We start from the raw sequence: 22,429 nt of genomic DNA, 5'->3' as shown, positions 1-22,429 counted from the left end.
GTCATACACTGGAATTCTGGGACTCCCAGCGAGGGATATGGTAATGTCTGAATTGACACAATCAAGTCGTGCCGGAAAGGGAGTTATCTTCATGGAATATGAATCTAGCATATGGCAGAGCCTGCTGAGGCTGGTCAAACTATCAACTGCCAAGTTACAGGGAAATGAAAAGCCATCAAAATAGCGTATGGAAGCATCTCAAGATGCTGTGAAATTTGGAACATAAAAGACTTAGGGCACAATGCAGAGAATAAAAATATGATACAAAAAAAAAATGAAGGACTGGGTACATAGTTGGTGCAAATTTTCATTTCAGGGCCACAGCTTCAAATGTAGGAATGATGGATATTGACTAAGAATGGAGAACATTTTTCAAAGACTGAAAAGAATGTGTTTAGTCAGAGACCAACTCATCTGGCCAAAAGGTTTGTAAATGGAAAACAGATGGGAAGGGAGGGAAAAAAAAAAAAACAACACCTAGATAAAATGAAATGGGTTTCCATGGATGACATGAAGGAAGGCCTGGGAAGAATTTCAACAGTGAGGGAAACAGCGAGGGAGGTGCTGAGTGATTCAATGAGAAAACAATTGGGAAGAACATCAGAAACAAAACATAGGCAGCAGATGTCCAGATATCATACCCAGAACACAGTAAGTAACCTTGAGATTACAGCACGGGGTGACAAACAAGACCTCATAGATACCGGGAGAGTTGGCGGGGTGGAACCGGTCCATGGGAACATAGTGATAGAAGGGTGTGCTGTGCACAAAAGACCTGTTGAGAGGAGATGGAGCAGCATTGTAGGCTGTAATAACAATAGATGCAGAGGAATCCCTGAACACTTGGATGAAGATGAAAGGAGAGAGGAACAGAAGTGAGGTTTTTATGGAAACTGAGCTGAGACACATGGGGGAAAGCCACAGAATTGGCAGAGCACACACGCTGGGGATAACATTCTGGATATTTCATTCAGATAAAAGCAGAGCATTTCACTTGCCTTCCCCACAATTTCACATCCTAGATGGTAGAAGAAGGAATAAAAATAACTCTGCTCTGACTGATTCCAACCAGTGGGAAGAAGTCATTTGTCAGAGTAGAAGGGATGAGACCCTGGGAGACCATGTCATCTTCAAGGGAAGACAAGGATAAGCTAGATAAAATGTGTATAGCAGACTTTAGGAAGCTAGACTTTAAAAATATTTTTTTAAAAATAGGCATAATTCCACTAGTTTCCAAAAGAAGATAGTACCAGGAAGTGCTCTGAAGCATGACTTGGGGCAATTCCAATGACAAGAAAAGAGGCAGGGAGATTTTCAAACTAATTAGAGTGATGGCACAGAACCCTTTAAACTGGAATATGGGAGGAACATTGAAAAAGACAAAGGCAAGTGATAACTCTATGAGAGTGACATAGAACCACACAAAGAGTAGCAGAATGTTAAAGTCTTGGAGCAATCAAAACATGCAAAACTGGTAAGGACCACAGAATGTGTTAAAGGACCAAAGAAATGATGATAATGGATGGTAGAAAGGATGTACTATTCCTCAAAGTTCTCTTTTGGACCACGTAAAAGACTGCACTTGTGGGGCTGAAAAGACAGAAATGGGTAAGAATATGTTGAAATCCAAGTTTGGGGAAGATGTTACTGATCCCTTTTGGAATCTGATCTGGGATCAAACTTGGTTGCCTATGGTCTGTGGATCAAGTGGCATTCTTTTGCCTATCTGAACACTTTCTTTCTTCTTCCTAAGTTAGCAAGTTGATCTTCAAATTCTTCTAGGAGATTGGGGCTATTATTGTTTTGGGTCAGAAGAATTGATTCCCTTTGGGTCATCTGCATACTCTATCAGAGTGTTTTTAATTATTAAAATATGTCTAATTCAAGACTTTAAAACTAGTTAACTAATTACAGAAGGACAGTTTCTAACATCCTTAGCAGGATACTGTTTATACTTCGAGGCAAAAAAATCTTACTTAAGATATTCCACCTTTACCAACACAAATTGAAACGTTTTGGAGTTTTCTAAGAGTCTAGAGCGGTTTCTCTTGAAAGAACTTAGAAAAATGAGTGTCACTGTCTTCTGTAACAATTATGGAGTTACCTCATAGTCAATACATCATTTTATGGAATTATAAAACAGGCAAAACTGATCTGCAGGGAGAGAAATCATAATAGTGGTTGTCAGGATAGACAGGGGCAGGGAGAGAAGGGAAGAGACCACAATGAATCTCGTAGGGTGAAGGCATACCCATCTGCAGTACTGGTTATATAGACGTCTACATTTGTCAAAATTCATGAAATTGCCACTGGTATGCAATTATGCTTCTATAAATATATATAAAAATATATAATACATCTGGGCAGTGATATACAGTGAAAGAAGAATGACGTTCTCCCATGACTTGACAGCAATCAAATGAAGTTAAGAACATCAAGGAGTCACAGAAAAGCAGTGTCAGAGTTGTGTATTAGCAGTGCTCTATCAGTAGATTTAGTGAGAAAGTGAAGTCGCTCAGTCATGTCCAACTCATTGCGACCCCATGGACTGTAGCCTACCAGGCTCCTCCCTCCATGGGATTCTCCAAGCAAGAATACTGGAGTGGGTTGCCATTTCCTTCTCCAAGGAAAAAGAAACAATAATTTCCACAACAGAGATTATCCTCCTTCTATGTAAGATGGCATAAAGGGAAGTATTTTTACAATAGATTTTAATAAAATTAATGACAGCCTCACATTCCATGTGTCTCCAACTAATTCTAATCATTTATGCAAATGTTTACTATCTTTGTTAATAAATGAGTTCCTCTTACAACTCCTTCCTAGTATATTCTCCCAACACCTAATTAGAGAAAAAAAGCAAAACAAAACAAAAAAAGAAATAAACATCTGGCCAACATATATGTTTGTTTATTTTTTAAAACTCTAGTTTTTGGGGTTTTTTTACAGAAAACTAGGAAATGATAGACATACTAGTAGTAACTATTTTAAAGAACAGTTAGGACAATTTTAAAAAATGTGTCTCACAGGTAAAAATTAAGATGTTTGTGTATTATTTCTTAGACTATCAAGGAATACCAGGATAGTATCATGGGAAGGGGGAATTATTTTCTGCAAAAAAGCTACATTGAGAGAGATTCAATAAGAATCTCGTGTTATACAATACCATTAGTTACAGTTCTTAAATGAGCAATAGAACAATAATGCACAAGTGAAGCCTAATGGACCTAGTATCTTCACTGGACCACAACCTAGCATGAAAGCCTTTAAAAGAAACGGACATTTATTATGTATCAATTTGATTAGCACATCATACAATCATTAAAAGGAACCTTAGCCATTTCCCCTTCAGGGAAACATCAAGATTTAGTCTCATCAATGCTTTTGATTTGTTAATTTTCTATTGGCAAAGACTTCATAGCCAACGCTACCCTTTTTCCTTGCTACACTGGAACAAAGTACCTCTGGTTCCCAAACTTCCGTGCACATAAATGTCATCTTGGATGCTTGTTAAAAGTGCAGACTCTGACGTCATACCTGGAGACTTTGATAGAGTAAATCTAGGTTAGTGTTTAAATACCTCCATCTTAGTGAACATCCTTGGTGAGACTGATGTAGGTAGTCAATGAACTTATACTTTGAGAAATATTTTAAATAATCAAGTCATGACATTAGTTCCTACTTCCCCTAATTTCAGGTTCTCCAGGCAACCTTCTGATATTATAGCCTTTTTCCCTGACTTCACAAAGAAAATATGTTGCTTATGTCCATATGTGTATTCCAGCCCCTGTGACAGAACTGTCATTCTAAATAAAAATAGGCATTGGTCTTACACCTCAATCTGATGCACTTAAGAAATAATGGTTTGCCCCTTATAAATGGATATGCTAAACCATGTGAAAAACCATACTTTTGGCATTGAGGGATAGAAACATGCCAACTTTATGCCAAGTTTAAATAAAGGGTATTTACAAAATTTCCTCCTTAAAGAAATTCTATGACATCATTATGGTTGCTATGCTCTTTTTTTAAATAATGAACTTAGTTTTTTTAGAGTAGTTGTAGGTTCACAGCAAAATTGAATGGGAAGCACAGAGTTCCCATATCTCCCCTGTTCTCTCCCACATACAACTTTCCCATTGTGGACATTCTGAACTACAGTGGTATGCTTGTTATGACCAATAAAACTACACAGACACATCATTATCACCCAAAGTACACAGTATAAATTAGGGTGCACTCCATGTTGTACACTCTATGGGTTTTAAACAAGTATTATGCTCTAAGTAATTAAGCTTAACAACAAACATGTAAGTATAATACTTTCATTTTAAATTTAACTCACAAATGTTCAAATAATTTGTCATGGTTTATTTTTCTAATTCTAAATAAAGGTGCTTTATTTAAATTTTGGAAAAATGAAAACATTTATAAATTGCAAGTTATTACCCTGGGCTAACCACTGTGACTTCCCTGGTGGCTCAGGCGGTAAAGCATCTGTCTACAATGCGGGAGACCCAGGTTCGATCCCTAGGTCGGGAAGATCCCCTGGAGAAGGAAATGGCAGCCCACTCCAGAATTCTTGCCTGGAGGAGGAGGAGCCTCGTGGGTCCACGGAGTCACAAAGAGTTGGACATGACTGAGCGACTTCACTTCAATTCTTCACTTCACTTTAACCACTGTGAACATTTTGGTTCTTTTCTTCAAGTCATCGTTCTGTCTTTATGTGCATGTATTTATTGCAGTGGTGGTAATGATGGTTGTTTATTTCCTTACAAAACCAGGATTGTAATACATAAATTATATATATATATTTTCCTAACACTGTATCACTGCATCATATTTTAATGGTATCACTTGTGTTTTTGTTTATTGCTGTCCACATCACCTGGCAAACTTTCTATTAGACTATTTAACTTTTTCTTATCAGTTTGTAAGTGTGCTCTATTAACTAGAGATATTAACATAACACATGGTTTCTTTTTGTCTTCAGCTGAATTCTGCTCTATCTTTTTAAGAATGAAGTACAGCTGGAGCACTGGCCCCTTTCTATAACTACAGTACAAATTTACTGTTATTGAAACATCCATTCTTTTCCCATTGATCTGAAATGGTCACTTTTATCACATTCTGTTTCTATAGACTAGTGGTTAATAGTGAAAACCCTAGGATCAGATGGCTGCTGTTCTCTTTGTCATCATTTTCTATGAGGTTGTGAGTGAATGGGTGCAATGGCCTTCAGTATGAAGTAAATGGCGCACAAGTGACCGCTGTTATTATTACACTGGCTAAACACTCTATCCTGCTGTTTTTTGTTTGTTTTCACATCCTGCTTCATTTGGTGAGATCAATCTCAGGAAGCTTTGACCTTTGCTCTGCGAATATTTTCAACTACTTACCTCCCTAGAAACAGTTTGGAAACTCTCTCAAGATAAATGGAGCTCTCCAAATTATTTGCTCCACCAAAGAATGGCGTGCTCCACCCTCCCCACCACCCTTAAGAAATTGCCAAACATTCCAGCCTCTGTCCTGAGATGTTAGGGATGCTGCAGGAGGTTACTGCGGAAGTGACACGCTGGACTTTTCATGACATGCTCAATTCACCATGGTAACCTGAAGGGCACTGTAGCCACGAAACTCTATACTGCCCAATCCAGGAGCTGGCTGTGGCAACTCCCCCCTTAACCAGCACACCTGGGCCAAGTCAAGGCTCCAACATCCTGAGGTCCTTCAGTTCACAACCCCACCCAATTCTTCGCATCTCAAGGCTAACTTCCCCGCCACCCCACCCCCCCAAAGGCTAACTCTTGATAGCATTGCCTCTGCTCTGAGCTTGGAACTCATAGAGAAATCTACCTGTGTTTGTTTCTGTCAGTCCATTTCCAGATGCTATAAATACAAAATCTATCACAGGCTTAGATACAAAACGGTCCAGCACCACTCTTGGGATTCTGTTGGCTGAAGTCCAACTTCAATATAGGAGGGGAACCACACAAGTACCTAAGTACCAATGAGCTGGTTCGCTGGGAACATTTTTGTATAACTATCATATCACCTTCTTGGTTTTCCAGAGCGCTTATGTTTGCCTTTTTAAAAAAACTGGATTATTTTAAAAAGATTTCAAGGAGAAAAAAATGATGAATTCTTAGTTATAGTTCATCTTCAAAATAAAAGTTATGTATTTGTTTTGAAGGTGGCTACGGAAATTATTTTTGCTGTTTATGCCATTCTCTTTTTACAAATATGTATTATGCAATACAACATTTACAATAATTTACTCATTCTCCAATCCTCTCAACATCACTCAATTGAAAGAATAATTTTTTTGACCATGAGATCCTTCAGAATAAGAATATATTTAATTCCTTAATTTAATAAACATTTTAAAAATGCCAATTATGTGCTAGGTCCTACAATAAGGTGCAGACAGAATAAGACTTTTGAGTCAATAGTCAGGAACCACAAAGCATTTTTTTTTAAGTGCATTAAGCTCTTGTTAAATGCCTGGTATTATAAGGGATATAAAGAATTATAAGACACAGTGCTGTCCTCAAAGGGTCTTAGGAAAATCATCAAGTGTAATAAAAATGAACATCTAACATCCTCATGCAAAAAATGAAATTGGACTCTTACCTAACACCATGTACAATTAACTCAAAGTGGATCAAAGACCAAAATGTAAGATCTAAAACTATAAAACTTTTAGAACAGGGGAAAGCTTTATGACACTGGATTTCATAATTTCCTGGATATGACACCAAAAGCAGAGTCTACTAAAGAAAAAAATAGACCAACTGGATGTCATTAAAATTTTAGAAATTTGTTACATCAAAGGACACTGCTATGGTCTGAATGTCTGTTTCCCCTCAAAATTTGTATGTTGATCCAAACCCGTAAGGTGATGATATTACAGGAGGTGGGCCTTTGGGAGGTGATGGGGTCATGAATGAGATCAGTACCCTTACAGAGATTCCTTCCCTCCCCACATGAGGACACAGCAAGAAGACGCCATCTATGAACCGGGAAGTGGGTCTTCCCCAGACACTGAAGCTGCTTGATGCTTGAAGTCCTTGATCTGGGACTTCCCAGCCTCCAGAGTGGTGAAATGCAAATTTCTGTGGTTTGTAAACTACTCAGTTTATGGTAATTTTGTTACAATAGTCCAAATGGACTAAGACAGACACTATTACCAAAATAAAAAGACAACTCACAGGAGAAACTATGTGCTCTTGTTTATCTGACAAGGGATTAACATCCAGAGTATATAGGGAACGCTCAGAATGCAGTGACAAAAAAACAAACAATCCAACTCAAAAATGGGCGAAGACATTTTGGACAGACATTTTTCCAAAGAAGACACACAAATGGCCAGAAAGCACATGATTAAGATGTTCAGCATCATTAATCATTAAGGAAATGCAACTCAAAACCACAATGTGATACCACTTAAAACCCATTATGATGTCTATTATTAAAAAAAAAGTTTTTGCAAGGATGTGGAGCAGTTGGAACCCTAGTGCATTGCTGATAAAAATGTAAAATGGTGCATCCACTATGAAAAACAGTATGGTAGTTCTTAAAAAAATTAAACATATAACTACCATTTGATCCAGTTATTCCACTTCTGGTTATACCCTCAAAGACTCAAAGAAGAGATTTGAACTGATATATGCACACCTATGCTCACTACATTATTCATAACAGACAAACCCAGAAACAACCCAAATGTTCCTTGGCAGATGAATGGATAAACAAAATGTGGTACATACAAATAATAGAATATTGTTGTTTTTCAGTTGCTCAGTCACATCCAACTCTTTATGGACTGCAGCACACCAGGCTTCCCTGCCCTTCACCATCTCCAGGAGCTTGCTCAAACTCATGTCCATTGAATCAGTGATGCCATCCAACCATCTCATCCTCTGTCGTCCCCTTCTTCTCCTGCCTTCAATCTTTCCCAGCATCTGGGTCTTTTCCAATGAAATATTACTCAAACTTAAAAGAGAAAGAAATTCTGATACATATTGCAACATGAACGTTGCAGAAATTACCCTAAGGGAAATAAAGCAAACACAGGACAAATACTGTATGGTTCCATTTAAATGAGGTACCCAGAGTAATCAAATTCAGACACAGAAAGGTGGGAGGGAGAGCAGAATGGAGAGTTACAGTTCAAGGGGATACAGACTTTCAGTTTGGGATGATGACAAAGTTCTGGAGGTGAACAGTGGTGATGGCTGCACGACTATGTGAATGCATGTATACTTACTGTCATTGAACTATGTAGTTTAAAATGATTAAAATGATGAAGTGTATGTTGTATATTTTATCACAATAAAAATAAACATAGACTGCTGCTGCTGCTGCTCCTAAGTCGCTTCAGTCGTGTCCGACTCTGTGCGACCCCATAGGCAGCAGCCCACCAGGCTCCCCCGTCCCTGGGATTCTCCAGGCAAGAACACTGGAGTGGGTTGCCATTTCCTTCTCCAATGCATGAAAGTGAAAAGTGAAAGTGAAGTCGCTCAGTCGTGTCTGACTCGTAGCGACCCCATGGACCGCAGCCCGCCAGGCTCCTCCGTCCACGGGAGTTTCCAGGTGAGAGGACTAGAAAGTGGTAAATGCTGTAAGAAAGGCACAAGCAACCTTTTGCTAGGATTTCCTCAGTCACGGTGCCTAAAATTTCAATTCTATTTCCATCCTGATACCTCCTTATCCCCCACATCAGCTTTCTTTGTTCTTAGCTATTTAAGATTCTATAAATTTACATTCATTTTTATTGTCTGCCTTCCTCCTTAGAATGTAAGCTCCATAAAGGTAGAAATTTTTGCCTGGTTTATCTGTTGCTTTATCTGCACTGACTAGAACATATAATAAATGCTCAACAATGTTTGTTGAATGAATAGATAAAGTGATGAGGGAACTGAAAGGAAGGAAAAATGTTTTACTGGGCAGTTGACGGGACTCTTCAAAGAAAACGTGGATATTCAATCTGGCTTTCAGGATGAAAAGGACTTGAATTCTTGAGAGGCAAGAGTGATATGCCCATCAAATTGGCAAAAAAGAAAAGTACAGAACTTATTTAGTGTTGGCTGGGGGGCAGGGGAAACTGGTATTCTCAAACTGTGTTGATAAGAAGTTGATAAGAATATATGTGGCAATTTGGATAGAATTTTGGTAGGATTTGTTGTACTGAAAATCCACATTCTCTTTTGACCCAGCAATCTCACTTCTTTGCATCTTTCATGGAATAATTCTCAAACATGTTCACGGAGGAGGGAAACTGAGACACAGAAAGGTTAAATAAGTTGACCAGAGTCATTTCATAATGGATATAAGGATTAAAAGTTAATATATCAGGCATTTAGAAAAGGACTTAAACACATAATAAGCACTCTTCAAATGATGATCCACATTATTATTTATTGGCTAAATGTAATTTTCCTGTGAATTTTCTGTGTAAACCTAATTGAATTGTAAGGCTTTCCTTTTCAATTTGTATGACTAATTTATATAGTAAAGATATTCAATTTGTCACATGTTGGGAACATTTTTCAGTTTGCTGCATGCTTTCTATTCTGTTTACACTGTTACTATAATGAGACAATGAAATTTTTATGTAGTCAATTCCGTTGTGGGTATTTTTTTAAGCTCGAATATTTGCTGCCAATTGGAAATTTGACAAACACTTGCTTCTTATTTATTCCATTTCTGTAGTCTGATTTTTTTTGTATTTACTAATCAATCCAAGCAATTGTGGTGCTGGAGAAGACTCTTGAGAGTCCCTTGGACTGCAAGAAGATCAAACCAGTCAAGGCTAAAGGAAATGAACTCACACTCATGTACATTGAGTTGGTGATGCCATCCAAAAATCTTATCCTCTGTTGCCCCTTTCTCTTCCTGCCCTCAATCTTTCCTAGCATCAAGGTCTTTTCCAATGAGTTGGTTCTTTGCATCAGGTGGCCAAAGTATTGGAGCTTCAGCTTCAGCATCAGTCCTTCCAATGAATATTCAGAACTGATTTCCTTTAGGATTGACTGGTTTGATCTCTTTGCAGTCCAAGGGACTCTCAACTGTCTTCTCCAGCACCACAGTTCAAAAGCATCAATTCTTTGGTGTTCAGCCTTCTTTATGGTCCAACTCTCATATCCATACATGACCGCTGGAAAAACCATAGCTTTGACTAGATGGACCTTTGTCAGCAAAGTGATGTCTCTGCTTTTTAATGTGCTGTCTAGGTTTGTCATGGCTTTCCTTCTAAGGAGCAAGTGTCTTTTAATTTCATGGCTGCAGTCACTGTCCACAGTGATTTTGGAGCCCAAGAAAATAAAATCTGTCACTGTTTTCATTTTTTCCCCATCTACTTGCCATGAAGTGATGGGACTGGATGTTGTAATCTTAGTTTTTTGAATGTTGACTTTTAAGCCAGCTTTTTCACTCTCTTCTTTTACCTACATCAAGAGGTTCTTTAGTTCCTCTTTGCTTTCTGCCATTAGAGTATCATCTGCATATCTGAGGTTATTGATATTTCTCCTCGCAGTTTTGATTCTAGCTTGTGATTCAACCAGCCTGGCATTTCACGTGATGTACTCTGCATAGAAGTTAAATAAGCAGGGTGACAATACATAGCCTTGACGTACTCCTTTCCCAATTTGAAACCAGCCCATTGTTCCATGTCTGGTTCTGGTGATATATCTTATTTTTAAATTTATTTATTTATTTGGAGCCTGTGCTCCACAACAAGGGAAGCCACTGCAATGAGGAGCCCATGCACCGCAACTAGAGAGTAGCTCCATTTGAGGCAAGTAGAGAGAAGCCCTCAGGCAGCAATGAGACACAGTGCAGCCAAAAAATAAAACAGTTAAATAAAAATTATACATATATATATGCATGTAGAGTGTAACAGCTCTGCAAAACACATACATTGCATGTATTGCAAAAGCACAAATAATAAACATGGGCCTGGGAAAAGGAACACATACTTTCCATTTAAAGTAGAAAAAACTTTTTAAATGCCCTAAAGTTTCTTTAGGGAAGCCCATAGGATTACATTAATTTATTCAGTTTCGTTTATGACAAGATACTATTAGAACTCTAATTTTCAGAACATGTGACCAATAGAGAGATTAGATGGCCAGCTGTGAAAGGGAGATAGAGAACTGAAAAGATGTTGGATGCCTGTGTCCATCTCCTACCTCATTACAAGCCACTCAGGCTTTTTTGCGTTCCTGGAATCGGCATCAGTCCCAGCACATGGCAGAGATCTTTGACTTGTTTATTTCTCTTATTAACTTCCTGAGGGCAGAGATTTAGAGAGCCATCAGACAGAGGTAGGGCCTGGCATATAACTGCTTCCCAATAAATACAGGAGAATAAATGACAATAAAGTAATTAACACATAAACATGATTTCAACAAAAAGCCAGCGACATTTTTTAGCTCAAAAGACAAGTCAGGTATACTTGCAATGTATCATGTATTAAAATCAGCTTTAGCTAGTAATGAAAAAACCTGCTAAATGAGAAAAGTAATGTTGAATTGGGGAAAAAAACAAAAGAACCAAAACTATTTAAACATTGAACTTTAGCAAAAGGTCTATTTCACAACTTGTTGCTACCGATTTTTCTACTTTCTTGCAAAATTAATGAGAAAATCAATTGAAATGAAAAAAAAAAGAGAGAATGTTTGGTTGCATAAATGATACTGTTTAAACATAAAACATGTGAACCTTGAACCCTTGACCCAGTGGCCAGCTGACTGCACCACTGCATCAACTTTTCTAATCACAGTTAGATAGCTAAGCCGAGAAAAGTAGTTTCAGAAGTATTCATGTAATGTGTATAAGAGTTAATGGGCTTCCTAGGTGACTCAGTGGTACGGAATCCACCTGCCAATGCAGGAGACGTGGGTTCAATTCCAGGATCAAGAAAGGAATGGCAACCCACTCCAGTATTCTCACATGGGAAATCCCATGAACAGAGGAGACTGGCGGGCTACAGTCCACGGGGTCGCAAAGTCACACACACAAGAGTTGAAATTCCAAGAGTTAAGAACCACCTATAAGGCTAACTGGGTGACCGTGGTGGCTTAGACGGTAAAGCGTCTGCCTACAATGCGGGGACCCGGCTTCGATCCCTGGGTTGGGAAGATCCCCTGGAGAAGGAAATGGCAACCCACTCCAGTATTCATGCCTGGAAGATCCCATGGATGGAGGAGCCTGGTGGGCTACAGTCCACGGGATCACAAAGAGTCGGACACAACTGAGCGACTTCACTTTCACTTTCATAAGGCTAAACGGCTTTCCAAAAGATTGTAACAAACTGCAAAGTCACCAGCAAACTATGAAAACATTTTTTGTCATACAGTTTTTAATATCATTGGAGGCTAGTCTTAATTGTTAATTTTAACACATAACAATATCACCTTGTTTTAATATGCTTTTTTTTGATGGGTGGCTGAATTTTCCTTTCACCGTTGAGTTCTTTCTCTGTTCTTGGCACTCCGCCTGGTGCTTACAGAATCTGAACAAGTAAAACAGACAAAGATCCCTGTCTTCCACCATGGGAGATAGACACTAAAGACACATAATAAATAAATAAACAATATGGTGTGTTAGAAGAGGAGGAGAGCAGGGTAAGGGGTACAGGGAGTGTTGACTGGGAAACGGACATTGTCACGGCAAACAGGGCGGTCAGGGGGTCAGAGCAGGGTTCATTGAGAAGTTGAAAATTGGAGCAATGATTGGAGGATGTGAGGGAAAGAACATGTGCAAGAGTGTCTCGGGAAGTAGAGATCAACAGACCAGGTTACAGGGGACCTGGTGAACTCAAGAGACAGCGAGGCTGTAGCAGGTTGCACCTGGGGAAATATATAGCTGATGACATCAGAAGAGTAACAAAGAGGATGGAGGGAGGGGAGCGACGTAAAGATTTGAGATTTTACTGATGAAGTGGGAAGCTAGTACAGGGTTTTTAGCAGTAGTGAACTGATCTATATTTTTAAAAGAATATGGCTATTATATCTAGAATAGACCATGAGAAAACAAGAGTAGAAACATGATAGGCAATTGAGGGGAGTGACCGTGGTGGCAGAGGTGGAGGCAATGCATGGCCTCTTGGCATGACCATCCTTGGTAAGGATAGTCTAGCCACGATCACCTCTGAATGTCCAACCTGCCAGAGAGAGAAGCCAGAGATGAATCCCCGATCTGGTACTATTCTCTGAGGGACCTACTGGTCACATGGTAACAAGTTGACTTCACTGGGTCCTTTGCACCCTGGAAGGCCAAGCAATTTGTTCACGTAAGAACAGATAATTATTCTCAGCACACGTTTGTACTGTGAAGTACAAGAGCTTCAGCCTCTACCATTCTGCAGTTTAGAGAGTGCCTGACCCATAGACCAGAACCCTACCCATAACAGCACCCAGCCAGGGGACCCACTTCACAGTGAAGGAGGTTTGGGAGGGATCCCATGATCACGGGACCTATTGGTCTTACCACCACCACCTTCCCCCCCAAGTGCCAACCTGAGAGAGTGATGGAACGAGCTGCTGGTGGTGCAGATGAAGCACCATTTCAGGGGCAATCCTGGGTGGCTCGGCTGGTAAAGAATCCGCCTGCAATGTGGGAGACCTGGGTTCGATCCCTGGGTTGGGAAGATCCCCTGGAGATGGGAAAAGCTACCTACTTCAGTATTCTGGCCTGGAGAATTCCATGAACTATATAGTCCATAGGGTCTCAAAGAGGAGACACAACTGAGCAACTTTCATTTTCACTTTCAGGGGCAATACTGTGCTAGAACAGGGTCTCATTCTCTAGGGTAGAACCTACAGACTGAATGAAAGTGTCCTACAGGGTACTGTGTCCCTAGCAGGAAGACCAGGTGGTCCAGAAATCAAGGCAGGAAAGCAGGAATGGGCCCATTTACCACTCCCAGTGACCCACTGAGGACCTTTCTGATCCCATATTTCTGAAACCTGTGTGGTTAGAAGTCTTGTCTTCAAAGGGGGAGCACTCCGTGAGGGGACACAAGATAGTCCCAATGAACTACAAGCTGTAGCTGCTACATGCATGCCTGCATGCTCAATTGCTCAGTTGTGTCTGACTCTTTGTGACCCCATGGACTGTAGCCCGCCTGCTTCCTCTGTCCATGGGATTTCCCAGGTAAGAATCCTGGAGTGAGCTGCCATTCTCTTCTCCAGGGGATCTTCCCAACCCAGGGATCGAACCCAGGTTTCCCGAATTGCAGGCGGATTCTTTACCATCTGAGCAACCAGGGAAGCCATGTGGGATCAGACGCTAACTCCAGGTAGTGTCAGGACTGAGTCACACTGTAGGATACCCAACTGGTGTCTGCAGAGAACTGGAGAATTACTTGGCATGGGGAAAAATAAACCTACCTATTTGGTGATCAGAAGTAAATATTAAAAGTAGTAATAAAGAGCTGAGTAGAGGAGACACAATAAGAGTTTTTCCTATTCTGTTCCTGTCCTTGTAAGAAGAGACAGAGGGACAGACATACAGGAGGAGAACATCAGATGATGATGGAAGCAGAGATTGAGGTGGTGCAGGAAACCACAGCATGCCAATGATTGCCAGCAAGTCACCAGAAGCAAGGAAGAGGCAATGAAGAATCTGTGTGTCAGGTATCAGAGAGAGCACTGCCTTACCAACATCTTAATTTTGGACTTCTAGCCTCCAAAAGTCTGAGACAATAACTTTTTGTTGTTTTAAGCCACTCAGTTCAGGGTACTTTGTTTTAGCAGTCCTATGAAACTAACGAGGTGTAATCCAGGGAGATTTAATAAAGGGACTCTTCACAATGATGTAGGGAAGTGTGCAGGCATGCTACAAGGACAGGGCAGCACCCTGCAGTGAGAAGCAGGGCCCTCTAGGGAACACTTACCAGAACCTGGAAGGAAGAGGCACATGGAAGGCCACACAGAAGCAACTATCCTATATAAAGAGCACTGCCAACCACACACCTAGTTTCGCGTTCCTCCCTCAGTCGTCTCCTGCTAGGACTCCCCGAGAAGCCAACTGTGGAAGCCCATCCAGCGCAGTCCTCTCGGGACCAACTGCTGGGTGAAGAAGGGGTAAGAAAGAGGATGGGGGAGGGGGACTTCCCTGGCAGTCCAGTGGTTAAGAATCTGCTTTGCCATGCAGGAGGGCTCCCCAGGGGGTTCAGATGGTAAAGAATCTGCCTGCAATGTGGGAGACCTGGGTTCAATCCCTGGGTCAGGAAGATCCCCTGGAGAAGGGAATGGCATCCCACTGCAGTATTCTTGCCTGGAGAATTCCACGGACAGAGGAGCCTAGGGGACTATATAGTCCATGGGGTCGCAAGGAGTCAGACACGACTGAACAACTAACATGGACACTGCCTGACTTTAAATGCAGGGGACGTGGGTCTGATCCCTGGTTGGGGAACTAAGATCCCACATGCCTCAACTAAGCCCACATGCTGCAACTACTGAGTCCATGAGCTACAACTAGAGTCCCTGCGTCACAGTGAAAGATCCTGCATGATGAAATGAAGATCCTGCATGCTGCAGTTAAGACCTGATGCAGCCGAAAAAATATTTTTTAAAAAGGTGAGGGAGGGGAATGAAAAATAGCTGGCACATTCTCTGGAGCAAGTATATCATTTCTTAGCACTACTGATCTTCTTCATGTTCTTTTAAAAAAATAGTACTTATCAGTACCCCCATCTGTTATAATTTTAATTTTTAGTTTATTATCTATTATTCCACTAGAATACAAGCTCCATGAGGGCAGGGACTTTGCTCCCTATTGTATCCTCAGCACCTAAAACAGTTCCTGGCATGGAGAAAGTCTCAAGAATTACTTGATGAATGAATGAATGGCCTGGACTCTGGCATGTTCTACCCCAGTATTTTCTAAGTCAGCAGCTATTGCATCTGTGCTTGCTCATCTTCTTCCCTGAAATCATTTGACTGACTTCCAAATACACAAGTAAAATTCCCTGGCTTGTTCTCAAGTATTTGGAAGTAATGACACCCTTCCATCTTTATATTTTGGCCCAATAGCTCCTGAAGAAGCTCAAGGTCTATCCTACAAGGCTTTGCTCATAAGCACCCTCACCTTGGTGGCCTTTGCACTGGCGAGTTGGAGGGGGGTCCCTTCATCTATTATGTAAACTGCGGGACTCTGGGCAAACACACCTACATTAGACAAGGAGGCATACAGCCTGCCCAACTTGTACTATTTAGCCAAGAAAATAAAAAAAAAAATAATTTCAGGTAGAGCCATGAAAAAACTTAAAGAAGGGTCCTACTGTAGATGGACTTTGACTGTGTGGATCACAACAAAGTGGAAAATACTTCAAGAGATGGGAATACCAGACCACCTTAACTGCCTCCTGAGAAATCTGTATGCAGGTCAAGAAGCAACACTTAGAACTGGACATGGAACAATGGACTGGTTCCAAATCGGGAAGGGAGTACGGCATGGCTGCATATTGTCACCCTGCTTATTTAATGTATATGCAGAGTACATCATGTGAAATGCCAGGCTGGATGAAGCACAAGGCTGGAATCAAGACAGCTGGGAGAAACATCAACAACCTTAAATACGCAGATGACACCACCCTTATGGCAGAAAGTGAAGAAGAACTAAAGAGCCTCTTGATGAAAGTGAAAAATTTGGCTTAAAGCTTAACGTTCACAAAAAAAAAAAAAAAAAAAAAAGCTCAATGTTCAGAAAACTAAAATCATGGCATTCGGTCCCGTCACTCCAAGGCAAATAGATGGGGATACAGTGTAAACAATGGCTGACTTTATTTTTGGGGGGCTCCAAAATCACAGCAGATGGTGACTACAACCATGAAATTAAAAGATGCTTGGTCCTTGGAAGAAAAGCTATAACAAACCTAGATGGCATTAAAAAGCAGAGACATCACTTTGCCGACAAAGGCCCATCTAGTCAAAGCTATGGTTTTTCAGTAGTCATGTACGGATGTGAGAGTTGGACTATAAAGAAAGCTGAGCGCCAAAGAACTGATGCTTTTGAACTGTGGTGTTGGAGAAGACTCTCGAGAGTCCCTTGGACCGCAAGGAGATCAAACCAGTCAATTCTAAAGAAAATCAGTCCTGAATAGTCATTAGAGGGACTGATGCTGAAGTTGAAGCTCCAATACTTTGGTCACCTCATACAAAGAACTGACCCACTGGAACAGATTGATGCTGGGAAAGATTGAAGGCGGGAGGAGAAGGGGACGACAGAGGATGAGATGGTTGGATGGCATCACTGACTCAATGGACAAGAGTTTGAGCAAGCTCCGGGAGTTGGTGATGGACATGGAAGCGTGGTGTGCTGCAGTCCCTGGGGTTGCAAAGAGTTGGACTCGACTGAGTGAACTGAACTGAATTGTAGATGGGCTTCCCAGGTGGCCCTAGTGATAAAGAGACTACCTGCCAATACAGAATATATAAGAGACACAGGGTCAGTCTCTGGGTTGGGAAGATCCCCTGGATGACAGCATGGCAACCCACTCCAGTATTCTTGTCTGGAGAGTCCCATGGACAGAGAAGCCTGGCAGGCTACAGTCCATAGGGTAGCACAGAGTCGTACATGGCTGAAGTGACTTTGCATGCACGCACTCCTGTTGCAGATATCACATAGTTTGGTGGGGCTCAGATATGAGGTTCCATGGAAAGTGCCTCGAATGGTACCTTGCCTAAAGGGTTAATGTATGTTTATTATATAATTAAAGTTGCTGGAGAAATCTGGGGAAGTAAATTATGACTTGGACTCTAAATGATGAAAAGCTAGTCATTCAAAGATCTGGGAAGAGAATTTCAAGCTGAAATAAATTCAAATGCAAAGGCCAAGAGATTAGAACCAGCATGGCCTATTTGGGGTATGAAAGAAAAGTGGTGCAGAGGGATGACGGTGAATGAGAGGGAGAAGGGAAGAGATGAAGCCAGAGAGTTTGGCAGATCATGTGAGCTCCCCAAGGTTGGGTCAGTTCAGTGCAGTCATTCAGTCCTGTCCAACTCTTTGCAACCCCAGGGACTGCAGCACACCACGCTTCCTTGTCCATCACCAACTTCCAGAGCTTGCTCAAACTCATGTCCATTGAGTCAGTGATGCCATCCAACCATCTCATCCTCTGTTGTCCCCTTCTCCTCCTGCTTTCAATTTTTCCCAGCATCAGGGTCTTTTCAAATGAGTCAGTTCTTTGTATGAGGTGACAAAAGTACTGGAGTTTCAGCTTCAGCATCAGTCCTGCCAATGAATATTCAGGACTGATTTCCTTTAGGATGGACTGGTTGGATCTCCTTGCAGTCCAACAGACTCTCAAGAGTCTTCTCCAACACCACAGTTCAAAAGCACCAATTCTTCGGCACTCAGCTTTCTTTACAGTCCAAATCTCACATCCATATGACTACTGGAAAAACCACAGCCTGGACTAGATGGACTTTTGTTGGCAAAGTAACATCTCTGCTTTTTAATATGCTGTCTAGGTTGGTCATAACTTTTCTCCCAAGGAGTAAGCGTCTTTTAATTTCATGGTTGTAGTCACCATCTGCAGTGATTTTGGAGCCCCCCAAAATAAAGTCTGACACTGTATCCACTGTTTCTCCATTTGCCATGAAGTGATGGGACCAGATATCATGATCTTAGTTTTCTGAATGTTGAGCTTTAAGCCAACTTCTTCACTCTCCTGTTTCACTTTCATCAAGAGGCTCTTTAGTTCTTCACTTTCTGCCATAAGGGTGGTGTCATCTGCATATCTGAGGTTATTGATATTTCTCCCGGCAATCTTGATTCCAGCTTGTGCTTCATCCAGCCCAGCGTTTCTCATGATGTATTATGCATGTAAGTTAAGTAAGTACAGTGACAATATTCAGCCTTGATGTACTCCTTTTCCTATTTGGAACTAGTCTGTTGTTCCATGTCCAGTTCTAACTGTTGCTTCCTGACCTGCATACAGATTTCTCAAGAGGCAGGTCAGGTGGTCTGGTATTCCCATCTCTTTCAGAGTTTTCCACAGTTTATTGTGATCCACATAGTCAAAGGCTGTGGCATAGTCAATACAGCAGAAATAGATGTTTTTCTGGAACTCTCATGTTTTTTTGATGATCCAGCGGATGTTGGCAATTTGATCTCTGGTTCCTCTGCCTTTTCTAAAACCAGCTTGAACATCTGGAAGTTCACGGTTCACGTATTGTTGAAGCCTGGTTTGGAGAATTTTGAGCATAACTTTGCTAGCGTGTGAGATGAGTGCAACTGTGTAGTAGTTTGAGCATTCTTTGGCATTGCCTTTCTTAGGGACTGGAATGAAAACTGACCTTTTCCAGTCCCATGGCCACTGCTGAGTTTTCCAAATTTACTGGCATACTGAGTGCAGCACTTTCACAGCATCATCTTTTAGGATTTGAAATAGCTCAGCTGGAATTCTATCACCTCCACTGGCTTTGTTCATAATGATGCTTCCTAAGGCCCACCTGACTTCACATTCCAGGATGTCTGGCTCTAGGTGAGTGATCACACCATCGTGATTATCTAGGTCATGAAGATCTTTTTTGTATAGTTCTTCTGTGTATTCTTGCCACCTCTTCTTAATATCTTCTGCTTCTGTTAGGTTCATGCCATTTCTGTCCTTTATTGAGTCCATCTTTGCATGAAATGTTCAAGGTCAGTTAAATTTACAAGGTCAGGTAAGGAGTTTGAATTTTATTCTCAAATATAATTAGGTATTAAGAATGATGTGACATGATTTGTATCTGAAAAAGACCACTCTGATGGCTGAGGAGGTTGAAAAAGAGCAGAAGCGGAGAGACCAGTTTGGAGGCAGGTGAAAGATGTTGAAAAGATCCTGATGCTGGGAAAGATTGAGAGCAGGAGGAGAAGAGGATGACAGAGGATGAGACGGTTGGGTGGCATGAGTCTGAGCAAGCTCCAGGAGTTGGTGATGGACAGGGAAGCCTGGCATGCTGCAGTCCATGGGATCACAAAAAGTAGGACAGGACTCTTTGAAAGATGAACTGAAATGAAAGATGTTGATGGACTAGCCTAGGGTTTTAGAAGTCAAAATGGTGAGAAACAGCTGATTTGGGGATATAACTTGGAGAATAAAGCTGATAGGACTTGATAATGGATTAGATGTGGTGGCTGGTGCAGGGAAGAGGAGAGGGAAGAACTTATCAGGCGTGATGACTAGATTTTTGGTCTGAGCATGTGGGTTGATGGCGGTGCCATGAACTAAGATGGGGGGAAACTGGGAGAACAGGTTTCAGGGGGGAGGGAGGCCCAGAGGGTCAATGGTTCTGTTTGGCCATGTTAAGTCTCAGACGCTTATTTCAAGTCAAGATATTGTGTTGGGACTTCCCTGGTGGTCTAGTGGTTAAGAATCTGCCTTCCAAACGAGAGGGTGTGAATTCAATCTCTGATCTGGGAAACTTAGATCCCACATGCTGCAGGGTAACTAAGCCTGTGCACTGCAACGAAAGACCCCATGTGCCACAGCAAAGACCCAGCACAGCTAAATACATATTTTTTAAAAAGATACTGTGCAGGCAATCAGCTAACGATAACTAAGGGTAAAAGTCCAGGCGAGAGGTATTTCAAAACAAGAGATAAGATGAGATCACCTGGTGACTAACAATAGATATAGGGGAAAACAGAGGGTGGAGGGTTAGATGCTAAATTACAATACAGGGAGACATGTGCTCTGAATAGGGCAACACCAGGTTAGCCGAGAGGGAGGCTGGTCAGGCAAGGTTCCATGGAAGAATTAAGATCTGGGCTCCCGGAAACCAAGCAGTGACATTATTTCAGTGAGGATGCTGGTACAGTGGGGGTAATTTGCAATTAGTCATACAGCTAGTGACCTAACTGTAATTTTGCATTTGAATTACTTTAAGTTAAATGTGCAGCTGAACCCAGGTCTCCAGCATTGCAGGCAGAATCTTTACCAGCTAAGCCATAAGGGGAAGCCCAAGAATACTGGAGTGGGTAGCCTATCACTTCTCCAGGGGATCTTCCCGACCCAGGAATTGAACCCTGGTCTCCCGCATTGCGGGCGGATTCTTTACTGCCTGAGCTATCAGGGAAGCCCCTAAATGTGCAGCAGAGTACCTAATTAAGAGAGAGGAATGCCAGGCACCTAGGAGCATAGACTTTGGGATCATTCTGCTTGGATTCAGATTCTGGACCTGCCACTTAGCAGGTGGGTGACTCCAGGTATGTTACTCATCATCTCTATACTTCAGTTTTCTTAGTTGAAATGGGCATACTACAAACAGCTATCTACTTATGGGCTACTAACTCTGTGTGTTCCTGGTACAAAGATTTTATATACACTATTCAACACCCCCCTCCAATAATCAATGAAGTTGAGTGCTATTATTATCCCCATTTTACTGATGAGAAACCGAGAGCACATTCATGGATTCCAAAAATATTTACTGTGCCTGCATTACACTCCAGGCATGTTTCTTCGTGCTAGGGGTGCATCACGCAACACAACAAAATCTTTGCCTTTGTGCAGCTTGCCTGTGATTTGCTGAAGGGAGAAAGATGATAAACCCAATAAATATGTATTAATATAAGGGGACGACAAAGGATGAGATGGTTGGATGGCATCACCGACCCGACAGACCTGACTTTGAGTAAGCTCCGGGAGTTGGTGATGGACAGGGAAGCCTGGCGTGCTGCAGTTATGGGGTCGCAGAGAGTCGGACACGACTGAGCGTCTAAATTGAACTGAACTGAAGTGCTATAGAAAAAAACAGCAGGGTAACGAAACTAGGGAAGTTGCTGTTGGGTATCCAGAGTCGATCTCCCTGAGAAGGCGACATCTGAGCAAGGATTTGAAGGAAGTGAGATGGCCAGCCACCCAGGTATCAGGAACAGAGGACTCGGAGCGGAAACGGCAAGGGTGAAGGTAGACTCTCAGGTGAGAGCATTTGCTGAACATCCACCAACAACGTCGAGTGCAAGCCGAGAGGATGTGAGAGGTAGGGGCTGTGTATCCAGCTCTAGGAACTTTCACTTTTACTCATGAGATGAGGTGCCATTGGACAGATCTGCCTGGGGAAGTGATATAACTTGATCTTATATTTAGGCGCAAGGTCCATTAACTTGGTCTGGCGCTGAAGTCAGTGTTCTCAGGGTAAATGAATCCCAGCACAAGGGTTCAGCCTCACAGCAAGCGCCCAGCAAGCGCCGGCCCACTATTCTGGTTGCCCACGACCCTTTCACTTAAACCTCGCCCCGACCTACCGCCCTCTAGCTCCCCAGTTCCAGGGATCGCCATCCACTCTGTTCTGTCTCCACGTAGCGCTTCCCCGGCTACGGATTGCGCAACTCATGCAACCGGACTCTGCACGTAGGCGGAGCGACAGCGGGCGGGAGAAGGCCCCAGAAACAGACGCGACGAGGAAGCCCTGAGCTCCACCCCCCG

General features: G+C 41.8%; 1 long non-coding RNA gene across 2 annotated transcripts; it reads right to left on the bottom strand.

Annotated features, from left to right (window-relative positions):
- Nucleotides 1-7,217: 7,217 nt before the first annotated feature.
- On the bottom strand, nucleotides 7,218-22,429 carry LOC110127847 (uncharacterized). 2 transcript variants are annotated; one of them, XR_011484949.1, is made up of 4 exons: nucleotides 22,249-22,429; nucleotides 12,420-12,517; nucleotides 11,193-11,292; nucleotides 7,218-7,995 (listed from the first exon to the last, which is right to left on the bottom strand). It is a non-coding gene; the product is annotated as an uncharacterized lncRNA (long non-coding RNA). The 2 variants fall into 2 exon arrangements; XR_011484947.1 differs by lacking the exon at nucleotides 22,249-22,429 and having other exon boundaries at nucleotides 12,420-13,279.

The sequence above is a fragment of the Odocoileus virginianus genome, chromosome 31 (genome assembly GCF_023699985.2).
Source record: "Odocoileus virginianus isolate 20LAN1187 ecotype Illinois chromosome 31, Ovbor_1.2, whole genome shotgun sequence".
In the NCBI taxonomy this organism is placed as follows: Eukaryota; Metazoa; Chordata; class Mammalia; order Artiodactyla; family Cervidae; genus Odocoileus; species Odocoileus virginianus.
Note: the sequence above shows the minus strand (reverse complement) of the source record. Positions and strands in the feature narration are given on the sequence as shown.